General features: G+C 35.6%; 1 pseudogene; it reads left to right on the top strand.

Annotated features, from left to right (window-relative positions):
- Nucleotides 1–208: 208 nt before the first annotated feature.
- LOC138820155 (U6 spliceosomal RNA) lies at nt 209–305 on the top strand (annotated as a pseudogene).
- Nucleotides 306–12934: the final 12629 nt, after the last annotated feature.

The following is a 12934-nucleotide window of genomic DNA, read 5'->3' as shown; positions in this document are numbered from 1 at the left end:
GATTTAAGATACTCATTGGCAAAAAAAGTTTGGAAATGTGAGCAATCGACTGATCAATATAATTTTTTCCACTATTCACAGAATTTTAGGGAAATAAGATCAATAGCATTGTTAGGAACAATAAGGTTTCCTTGTTACAAGTAGGCACCCATAGATATAAGCCTGTATAAAGATTGCATCATTAACTATTAAATTTAGAGGATACTACATGCTTCAGCAGCAAGTATACTCAAATTACAATACAGAGATTAACATGGCACTTGCACAAGTACAATATGAAAATTTGAGAAGTATTCCATATTTTTCATTCTTCACATGCAAGAAATGAAAAAAAGTGATTAAAAAGTTGATGACAAAATTACAAGTGTAACAATACCCGTAATTCATATAATTAAATTAAGTTTGACATTAGTGTATTAAATCACCTCAGAAAGGTGTTTACATAGCATAAACTTTACAAAACTTTTCAAAATAGACAATATTGTCATTTTATCCCAAAGAAAAATAATATTAAGACCTAGAAAAAAAGGACTCAAACTGTTTCTATATGGAATACAATCCAAAAGGACACATTAATGATCCTATATATTATAAAATAATATAGAATTCAAAGTATATCTAGGAGAAAATAAATTATGAACATTATGCAAACATAGAATATAGAATATTTTAAAATATACTTTTTCAGACAAGCACCAGAAATATTTTAGTTTCTGTACTACTCATTTCAACAGGTAAATTAAAATTATTTCTTATTAAAAAATCACAAACTCTGAAGAAGTTATTATACATGTTTACAAAAACTATTGAATATATTTTTCCATCCAAGGCAGGCAATTCAGTTGGAAGAATTCCGCGGAATCCATGAATTTTTACAGTAAAATTTTGGTGCTGCCGGGCACTGGTGGTTCATGCCTATAATCCTAGCTAAACAGGAGACTGAGATCTGAGGATCATGGTTCAAAGCCAGCCTGGGAAGGAAAGTCTGTGGTACTCTTATCTCAAATAAACCACTAGAAAACTGGAAGTGGAGCTGTGTCTCAAGTGGTAGAGGGCTCACCTTGAGCTGAAGATCACAGGGATAGCTCCAGGCCCAGAGTTCAAGCCCCATGACCGACCAAAAAAAAAAAGATATTGCTTTTATTTGGATTGTGAAAATATTTTGTAGGGACACAAAAGATGGACTTGCATTTTTGAAATTTAAGAAACTTAACCCGACCATTAGGACTTCGGTGAACAATTTGTACAGCCTTTCACAACTTCATAGAGGTAGTGATACATACTTATCCTTTTGGCAATATCGAATACAGTTTCTTCTATGTTGTTCTTCAGGCCTGGATTTATATAATAGTTCAACAGAAGGCGATCCAGCGTATATTTGCTATCTCAATTCTCAACATCAAGATATAAGGGTGTCAAGAGTCCTTTAGTTTGGGGAAGTGTTACTGTGTCTCAAGCGGTAGAGGACTCCCCTTGAGCTGAAGAGCACAGGGACAGCACCCAAGCCCAGAGCTCAAGCCCCATGACCGAACAAAAAAAAAACCCACAAGAACAACAAAAATCAAACAAACAAAAATTTTTGGGCTGGGAAAGTGGCTCAGTGGTAGAGCGCTTGCCTTGCATACATGAGGCCCTAGGTTCGATTCTTCAGCACCACATAAGCAGAAAAAAAAGCGGGAAGTGGTGCTGTGGCTCAAGTGGTAGAGCGCTAGCCTTGAGCTGAAGAGATGAGGGACAGCGTCCAGGCCCAGAGTTCTGGCCCCACGACCAGACCAAAAAAAATTTTTTTAAAAAAGAGTCCTTTAGTTTGGGCATTGGTATCTGTATCAAGATGAAGTAAGAAAGAAGCCACTCTGGTATTATTCCACGTATATGCACTGTTCAGGGGTGTCCAGTCATCTACAGTTATTGCATGTGCCGCTTGAGACACCAACTCACTGACAATGTTTAATTGTCCACCGTAGGCTTCTCGAAGAGGGGTATACTTATCATCATCCCTACTATTCACATAAGTGGCCTTTTGGGAAAGAAGTCTCCGCACTGTAGTAAGCTGAATATTTTCGGCAGCACAATGAAGAAATATGCTTGGATCCTTCTCCAATTTTTTTTTCTTGCAATTGATACCATTCCTTACTTTTTCACCTTGTTCCCCATATTCCTAAGAATTGCCTAACCAGAGACTTTGAGTGCCAGTGGGAATGAGGTGTCCATTTATTTCCCTAATAGTTCACATTGGTTGAACTGGTCAGAAATATCTGGTGAATTTTCTGTAACTGTTTATTCCCCATGATTGTTTTTTCTCTTTTTCCAATTTTACTATTCGAAATTATTCTAACTGGAGAGTAGGGAATTGATGGAGAGCAGAGGAAAGATATTCCTCCATATTCAAATGTACACACTGAAAATGAGGACAAGTGATGTCTTCATGTGCAGCTTATTCTAGGCATGAGAAAATAGGAAATAATGTCTTCTATATAAATGATTTGGGAAATGGCAGAGCAAAAAGTGAAATGATACAACCAAAAATATAAAAGCAAAATAAATTAGGATAATTATGGAGCAATCATATTATCTATGAGAACCATGAAAGGGAGAGAGAAAGAAAGAGACAGATGTGTAATGACGTAGCTAGCCACAAAATCAATGCCTCTGATCAATTTGTAGAGCAAACAAAATTTTATTTTTTAAAAGAGATGGAAATCGAATTTATGTATTTACTTGAAGTTAGTAAATACATTTTTAGTAGCCTACGTAAAGAGACATAACTTTACCAAATTACAGACAGTAAAATAAATCCTTGATAGTTCTAGTAACAGATCTGACTGAAATCAGTTGAATCATACTTTTCTTGTACAATGAAGGAATAAGAGGGTAGTAAAGCAGCTAGAGAAGGCAGGGAGATTGTATCTGTGACAAAACTTTGTGGAAATTGGTATTGAGGATTTCTTACTGGTGATCCACTTGCACTGGAAGCATGATTCTGAAGTATTGCTTGCCGATTCTGAACTACTGATTTGATCATTATATTCTCCAAGAAGAAAATGAGAATTGACAGTGAAGGACTACTAATACATTTTGACCTTCTCACTAAGCACTTTCAATCATCAAAATTACATGAAGACAATAGACAGGCCTACTTTTTAGATGAAAGCAAGTTTCTTATAAAAACAAGGAATGTATGTAGTCATGCAAAGCACTTCTATTTTACCAATGCCTCATACATTTTTCTAATGTTGGGTACCAATAAATAATGGATCTATTAGAAAGCTCTTAAGGCTCCTATGTTCAATAGTGAGTTCTCTTACACTATATCATGGTATTTTTTGTGTATGGTTTTAAGAATAAATTTACATTACTAACTTGAATTTCTGACAGGACAGTATCATCACTGTACATCTTGCTTCTATACTCTCATTTTAATATTACCATCTAAGTATGTGCATTAGATAACTATATAGGAAAAAGTAGAAGCCACACTGATGGTTTATGTCTTTAGTAGTAGTTAATCAGAAAGATGAAATCTGAGCATTGTGGTTTGAAAGCAGACCAAGAAAAAAAAGTCCATTAGATTCTGATTTTAAAGTAACCAGCAAAAGCTTGAAATGGAGCTGTGGTACAAGCAGTAAAATGCTAGCCTTGAGAAAACTGAAACAAAAAATAAATTCTGGGACAAAGCTAGGCCCTGAGTTCAAGCCCTAGTATTAGCACCAAACAAATAAATTAATTAATAAGGTAATTAATTAATTAAAACTAAATTAAGTGGTCTCATGTGGAGAGGCATGTAAAATGTAACATGCGTGGTAATGGTTTATGTATTATTTTGTAATAAGGCATATTATCATTTGTCCTAATCACTAATATTTTATGTGGACTTTTTTGTACAATAAACCCTCAATTTAGCATGCATGTATATGTGTGTGTACATGTGCGAACATGTGTGTATGTGTATATGTGTGTGTGTGCTGTTGCAATGTTGCTTGCCAATGTGGACAGGGTGAGGCTGAAAAAAAGCTAACTGTGTTGCAATGTTTTTATTTATCAGTGTTCTCTCATGTCATTTCAGTGGAACCATCCTTTGTATATATTATTTGTCTAATAATATCATAATCAAAGCATTTACAATATTAAGTTAGAAAAAGAGACCGCTGTCAGCTCTTATTGTATGTTAGGTAAAAAGATTCAGACATAATTAGTTGGTAAGTTGTTGCTATAAGATGAGTGTCAGTACAAAATACGTATTTGACCTCTTAAATTGGTTATACTTTTAAGATACACTCATAGAGTGATTTGGACTGACTTGACCAAACAGGTATTACTCTCTGATTATTCCTGTGAAACACAAGTTGGATAAACTCTTTCCGGATTTCTGTTGAAAATCACTTTCTTTGCAAGATTATATCTATTCTCACTAAGAGATAATCCAACCCATATTATGTTTGAATATCCCATCTTATTCATTGAAAATAAGTATTGTGGATATGCTTGTTAGATATTCCTTTCAAAAACGAACAAACAAAAAGCAAGTGTTATTTCCAGATTGTGGGTGCATTTGAAGGTGTTTTGTACATGCACAGGTATCTTTACTAATGGCTCTTTTGTGGGAGAAAATACGGCGACTTTAACAAATAAGGCTTTTTGAATATCTCTTCCAATATACATAACATCTCGGAGCAAGTCTTGCAATTTCTGAAAATCTTTTGAATATTTTAGTATTATTTCAGTTCATTGACTGTAGAGCTAAAATTTCTGAAATATTATTAAGATCTGAAAATGTAAGTGGGTATATACCCATTTTTATGCTTCATTTTATGAAAACCCAGTTTTTATGAAAGTAAATGGAATAGAATAAAAGAATTAAGTGAATTGGGTAAGCTAATTATTAGTGTAATTTTGTTTTCTATTAATAGTCTATTGAATGTAGATGATGCAGTTAAATTATTTCCTCTATACTTCAGTTAGGTTTAGAATCTTTATAGTTATGAGTGAACTTTTAGTATAAATAAAGGTCTTTTAAAATGATTAGGATTGACCTTGTGCTTTTTGTCCTACTCCCAAGAAAATGAGTTATTTTTAAGTGTTAATAGTTTATCATTATGATTATCATAGCGAATCATTATCATTTTCATAGGGACTTAAAAATGCAGTAGTATTGTTGTCTTTTTAAACCAATTGTATTCACAAGTTGGAGAGTCTTTAATTCATAATTAGGTCTTGGTGTCAATGATTTTTAACCTCTTGTTCCTAACATTAATAATAGGTAAGACTGCATTTTTGGGTATATGAAAGGTAAAATATTTATCTGGGGTCAAATGTGATTTTATATCAGTCTTTCTTTAATAACATTTTAAAGTTGTACATTTCTCTCAAAATGGTGGGTATAAAAAGCAATCAAAATACTTCTAATGGTAAACAATTTAGGTGAGCTACAATGTGGAAACGATTGCTCCAAAAGACCTGCAGTCTGTTTCCATCAGGAATTGGGCAGGTCATTCTTTCAGTAAGACTGTGTTAACCAGAGATGGGGTACCCAGGCAGTGCAGTGTTGAGTGAAGGCATAAAATTTTATTTCTACTATTTTGAGCTAGAAATCAAGAATTGTTATAGTTTAGCAGTTCCTTTCACCAGGGAGGTATAAATTGATTATGAACTTGGAGTTTTCTTATTACAGTTACTTATTTTCTTTTTTTGTTGTTGTTGGTCATGGGGCTTGATCTCTGGGCTTGGGTGCTGTCCCTGCGCTCTTCCACTCAAGGCGAGCGCTCTACCACTTGGACCACAGTGCCACTTCCAGTTTACTAGTGGTTTATTAGAGATAAGAGTCTCACAGTCTGTCCTGCCCGAGCTGGCTTTGAAGCACAATCCTCAGATCTCAGCCTACTGAGTAGCTAGCACTATAGGCGTGAGCCACCGGTGTCCAGCTTAGTTACCTATTTTCTAACAAAGATAAAGGAAATATTATTAGAGTGTGCACAATAATTTTGGGAATTTTCCTAGAATTAGTAGGCTGAGTGCTGGTATTTAGTTATAAAATAGAATGAAGTTAGTTCATATAGTGGGAATGGAACGCAAGCTAACACTTACCGTGTGTAGAATGTTGTACTAGTAATTCCAACTCTGAAGACTTAAATATCATCATCTTAGAATTAAAAATAGAAATAGTTTCACTTGATGGGATTATTGTGAGGAATAAATTAGATACCAAAGGTTAAGTACTTGGAAAACCAATCAGAATTTGATACTTTCTACCTTTTATTTTATCATGTGATATATTCTAATATTTTGACTCATGGTTTAAGGTCAGATGTCTCCATTGTTTTTAATTATATTTTTATTAAATAGTTGTACGAAATGTTTTCCATTCAATGAATCAGTTTATAATTACAATGGATCTTTACATAACTTTCTCACATTTTTCCAAACCTCAACCCACTTTCGCTTTTATTAGTTTCATACTATCTGCATTGAATATTATGGCTTAACTCTCTACTTCCATAAGTCTCTTTATTTCTTCCCTTTGATTTCCCCTCACATTTTCCAAGTGGTAGCCTCTTGGTATTCATTTTGTTGGATTAAAAGTTCAATTTTATAAGAAATTACACCTGTTAAATACTCCTCTACAAATAGCATGCTTTGATTAATACTGTTGTTTAACTTGCATAAAATTCTGGCTTCTAAATACGCGTTCTTTTTGTGTCTGGCTGTGACTTCGTTTACTTAACATAATTTTAGTTCTATCCATTTCTTTGCAAATGCTGTAACAGTCTTTATAATGGATGGGTGCAATCCAATTGTGTATATGTGCAACATTTTCTCCAACCATCCCTCTGCTAAAGTGCGTCTGGGCTGTTTCCATAAATTCTCTACGGTGAGTAGTGCAGTAGTGAACATGATTGTGAGAGTGATTTTATGCTAACCTTTTGGAAAAAATCATCACTGTTTTTCTGGGAGCAATCCTCTAGCCAATTTTCCAGAATTAGCACATCCCTTCCTTCATCTATATCACAACGTTTTTCAGGTCCTCAAAAACACACTACTCCCTACAGGTACCAATCAGCTAAATCTACACTGTGCCCATATTCTTTTGTTGTTGTTATAGTTTTCTTTCCAGTCGAGGGGCCTGAACTCTGGGCCCCTCTGGTGCTGTCCCTCAGCTTTTTTGCTTAAGGCTAGCAATCTACCACAGCGTCACTTCTGGCTTTCTTCTTTTTGCTTATGTGGTGCTGAGAAATCAAACCCAGTGCCTCAGGCATGCAAGGCTAGAGCTCTACCACTGAGCCACTTTCACAGCCCCGATGTGCCCATATTCTTTTAATACATTTTTCATAATTTTACACATAATTTAGTGAGAACATTCTATGTACTTTCCTAATGAGGGAATGAGGTATATGACAATAGAGCAAAAGTAAGAGATATGGAATTAAATTAGCTATTATCATATTTTAAATAATTTTCAGCTCTAACTCATAGCCTCATTTAGTATTATTTTAATATTTATTTGATTACTTCACCTATCCCCTAAATTAAAACATGTGAATTATATACAAAGGCAAAAAATTGTGGTTTGATTTTGACACTCATGTGTGAGGATGCACAATATGGGCAAATAAAGGGATTGGAATTAATAGCCATTATACATTTTGTTAAATGGTTTTCGCAAACTGATTCTCACAATTCATATTTCATTCAACAACAAGAAACATGTGAAAATTCCCTTTGTTTTGCTCCTCATTAAACTTGTTTCCATGTTATTTTATAATGAAGGATGATTTCATAAATTTACTGTAGATACAAAAATATGTTAAATATTTCTATATGTATGCATTGATATAAATATAAACATATATATTATAAAGGTTATAATGATAAATTATAACTTCTGTAACTGTACAATTTACTAAATTATTAAAAACATGGGCGACTCAGGCCTGGAATCCGGGTTACTCAGGAGGCTGAGATCTGATGATCATGGTTTGAAACCATCCTGGTCAGGAAAGTCCATGAGCCTCTTATCTCCAAACAACCAACAGAAAATCAGAATTGGAACTGTGGCTCATAGTAGTAGAGTGATAGCCTTGAGAGAAAAGACTCAGAGATATCACCCAGGCTCTTAGTACAAGAACTAAAATCTACCCCCAAAAAGTATTTAATTTACACCTGTGTAAATAGAGTATTTCCTTCACCCAAATGCACATCCATGCTCATTTGCAAAGTAACTCTGTTATGTTTGGAGTACCACATAATATTATCACTTAAGTAGAAAGTATTACAACATGGATAAATTCTACCTCTCTCATGGATTTTTCTCCACTCAAATATTCAAATCTTGCAATTATTCCCATTATTTAAAGTCATAGCTTTTTTTTTTCTTTAATACACATAAGATTGGAATTTGAATTGAGTGTCTTGTGTCTCCTAAATGGATGTTCTTACCACTTTGGCATGCCCACAGCCCTAAATTATCCTGATTAACTTTCAGATAGAATCTTGCTTCCAACTTGTGTGTGATCGTGGGCTCAGTCTACTTTATGTTATACTTCCTGGAATTTAGAATTTTTAACAAGTGCCTCGCATTGTGTACAGATCTTTCTGTCTAGTCTGAGCTTTAACCACTATCCTCACAATAGTAGACTCCCTCGTAGTCAGGATTTTCATAAGCTTATCATAGCTATTTTTAAAAAAATCTTTTCATTTCCTGCAGGTTCTTGAGTACTGAGTTAATTGGTGTTTTCTTGGGTTGTTTTGTTTCTTTTGAATGTATGTGTTGAGTTGTTCCTCATTTTTCCTTTGGTTTCTTTCACTCAAGTTCTTACTTATAGTGCGGAAAAACCAATTCTTCTTTCTCAAGATAGTCAAGGTGAACATTATTTATTCCAAAACAATTCCAGTAATATTTAAACACCTTCAGAAATTTCGAGAAGATGGCAGAGGAGAATCTGGTGGCTAAACAAGCTCTTGCATAGAAAGCAGTTCTAATGTTCCAATGAACAGTCCTAGGCACACCAAGTGTGCCATCACAGTACAGAGAGTTTGGGCAGAGAGGGAAAATCCAGGTAAGGAGACAGATCTGAGCATTTTCCAGCAGCCATGGCTGAGGTTGCTGTGGCGACTGTGGTGCCATCCATAGCCGCCATAACTACAACCCAGAGAGTCTGGGATAAATGTGCCAGATGCAGCGGGCAAGCAGATTTTACTCAAAACGAGCAAGAACTGACAAGTAGCAGATATCTTCATCCTGCAGATAGCAGACCAGAGGCTACCCAGGAACCCACACTCCAGCGTGAGTACAAAACTGACATCCTCACTCCTTCTCAAAGGGAGCAGAGGAGGGAAGGACACCCCTCCCGCCAACACCGGAGATATCCACCTTTGATGTAGACAAAAGCCTGGCTAAGTAGCTAGATCCAACTCAGTTCTTTGATGAAAACAAAAGAGTCATTTAGCGAGTCACAAGTACCTACCCTGACCTGCCATTCTCAACTCCACCCATGGGAAAGTCACCACAACAAGGCAGAGAAAGCTACACCCACGAAGAGTGGCCTTCTTCACTGGGTAAACAGAGCCAGAGGCTGCCCCTCCCTACAACAGCCCTGACAATCAATTGAAATTCAGTAAACATAAACCCTGAGAATGGCTCCAGGCTGGGTTCTGTGAATGTCTCAGAAGCTAGCCCCTCAGGGAAGCTACTGTTTGCTGAAAGGCCTCAACTTTACCCAGAACCCAGCCTTATCACAGCAACTCCAAACTAGAGGAAACAGCCACCTCCCTCTTTTGTGATACTCAAAGCAGATCTCCCTCCCACTGAACTAGCCTGGGAGGCGATCACAAATTCTGGGTAAACAAACAGAATTTTTTCTGCCTGCCCAAACAAACTGACTTAAGAAACCAATCAAGCCACAGAAAACCAAACACCACAAGCAAACCAGAGACTCCACCAAGAGACTGGTTACTGACACAAGGGAGATACAGGATCTTCCCATCAACCCCCCAAAAACAAAATCAAAGAAGTCTTTTTTGGTATCTTTTTAAATTTTTACTTTTTAATTATAAAAATTGTTTTCATTAATCTTTTTTTTCTTCCTCTTATAACTTTTAGGTGTGTGTGTGTGTGTGTGTGCTTTTTTAAAAAAAAGTTTACTGACATGTTGGTCTTTTTTGTTCTTTCTTTCTCATTAGTTTTACTTTTTCATCTTTTGTTCTTTTTGCATGAATTATTTGTTGTTCTGTTCACCTCCTATATACCTGTCACTGATTATAAGACCTTATCCCCAATTGTGTACATTCTTAATCCAAAAATGTATTACTCAATTCAAAACCTCTTAGGATTAAATTCCTTAATAGCAGTATTATTTATTTATACCTATAAATTATTTTAAGTATTTTTATTTTTTAGTTTTTCAGGTCTCCTTTCTATCCCTCCCCTCCTCTCATCCCCGTTCATCTCTCAATTTTACTTCTTTAAATTTTCATTACTTTTAAGAGTTTCACTTTTTAAATTTAAATATTTGTATTTCCTTTTTTGCTTGTCTCTTATTTAAATTTTTTTCTTCTCTCTTTTCTATCATTCTTTCCAATCCATTTCCCTCTGTGAGATTAGGACTTGGTTAATTTCACTCTCCTTTTACCTTTCCACATCCCTCTAACCCAGTTTTCCCCACCTTTCTCCCTAAACATAACAATTTCTGGTTTTTCAAATTATTCTTTGGTATTCTTAGCCCATTAAAACATAGTTATTTAATGCTGAATGGACTGTATCTGTTGAACTAGATTGCATCTTCAAACATTTGACTATGCAATTACAGGGCTTTGGTTGATGCTTGCCTTAAAATGGTGTTCTAGCACAAAACTGGCATTACTTTCATCCCAAATGGGCAGAACAAGCATGAAAAACACAAGGAAAATGGCAAGTCCGGGTATCTCAATTCCCATTCAAGATAATCAGGTGACAGAACAGATGAGAGTTCCCAAAAAGCTCTACAAACACTACTGGTAAACATGGTGAATGAAAAGATTGAAACCCTGCAAAGGACTCAGTGTTAACGTGTTAGGGAGAGAGAGGAGGCAAACCAAAGATCAAAACAGGAAGCTCATGGGCTTGAGAAAGCTACTCAAAGATTGATACTGGTATTGTATGAGCAGGTTGAGAATACTCAAAGAGAAATAAAGGAATTGTGTGAGCAGGCTGAGATCAGTCAAAGAGAACTACAGAAGTTACATGAACGTGAGAAATCTAATCAAAGAGTAATACAAGAATTGCAAGAGCTGGATGAGCATAGAGAAAGATCAATAGAGCCATTCATGGAATCCATAAACACTCACCTGAAAGGAGTCAGGGAGACCACAAAGGGAATGTTGAATGGAGCCCAACAGAAGGAATGGGAGTCCAAGGAAACCATAACCAATCAACTAAGTGATTTGAGAGTAAACACTGAACACCAAATTAAGGAAGTAAAGAATTTCATACAAGATCTAAAACACAGCTCCAGCAAAGAATTTGAAGCCATAACAGCCGACCAATTAAAAGGAAAAGAAATGAAAAATAAAGTAGAAAGTCTTGACAGTAGGTTAGCCTATGCAGAAGATTGAATCTCCGGCAGTGAAGACAGCCTAGGTATTATAGAGAAAAAACATACAACTATCCAAGACAAATTCAAGAAAGATGATAGATCTATTTAACATTTGAAAGACACCATCAGAAGGCCTTATCTGAGGGAAATGGGTGTAGAGGAGCACAAAGAGACAGAAGGTAATGGTATAGAAAATGTGTTCAACAGGATCCCAGCAGAGAACTTCCCAACAAGCAAAAAGATAGGCATATTCAGATACAAGAAGCTTTTAAAACTCTAAATAGACCAGACAAGAACAGGACTTCCCATCGTCCAACTAATTATAAGCCACACAGGATCAATTAAGACCAAGGAAAAGATCCTTAAAGCTGTCAAGGAGCAAAGATCAGTCACCTATAAAGGAAAACCAATTCGAATCACCTCAGATTTCTCAAAAGAGACAATTAAAGCAAGAAGAACCTGGAATGGTGTATGCCATGCTCTAAAGAGAAACAACTATCAACCAAAAATAGTGTACCCAGCTAAACTCTCCTTCATAATTGAAGGTCTAATAAAAATCTTCCATAGCAAAGAAAAACAAACAATATATCTCCACCAAATCAGCTCTACAAAAGATTCTTAAAGATGTCCTAAACATAGAAAAACAACAAGACCACAATAAGGGCCAAGAAACCACATACAAACAGAATCCAAGAACCATAGAAAGAATCCAGAAGGCGCAGCACCCAAGAAGGTGGATAAAATGGCAGGAGCACCCAAATACCTCTCAGTCCTCTCTCTCAATATTAGGGGATGTAACTCTCCAATTAAGTGACATAGACTATCTAGTTGGTTTAAAATGCAAGATTCTTCTATCTTCTACCTTCAGGAATCACAACTTGCCTATAAAAATCAAACACATTTTGAAAGTGAAAGGCTGGAACAAAATCTACCAAGCAAACGGCCCCCCAAAACAGGCAGGAGTTGCAATCCTAATATCAGATAAAATAGACTTCAAATTAACATTATTGAGGAGAGATAAAGAAGGTTACTACATACTAATATCTCTTTCAGGAGGATATTAAAATTCTAAATATTTGCCAAACAATAGTGCACCCAAATTTATCCAAGAAATACTACTTTAAATCTCACATAGATCCAACGACATTAATTGTTGTGGACTTTAACAAACCACTATCCCCACTAAATAGATCAACTCGGCAAAAACTCAACAGAGAAACCGCAGATCTCAACAAGTGCATACATCAACTGATTTAGCAGACATCTAGCAAATATTCATCCAGTAGCATCACAGTACACTTTTTACTCAGCAGCACATGGAACATTTTCCAAATCAAACTTGTCAAAATTCAGAAACATTGAATTCATAT

This window comes from Dipodomys merriami, unplaced genomic scaffold, assembly GCF_024711535.1.
Source record: "Dipodomys merriami isolate MVZ:Mamm:240054 unplaced genomic scaffold, mDipMer1.0.p SCAF_840, whole genome shotgun sequence".
In the NCBI taxonomy this organism is placed as follows: Eukaryota; Metazoa; Chordata; class Mammalia; order Rodentia; family Heteromyidae; genus Dipodomys; species Dipodomys merriami.
The sequence above is the reverse complement of the archived record's forward strand: the minus strand, read 5'-3'. Positions and strand labels throughout refer to the sequence as shown.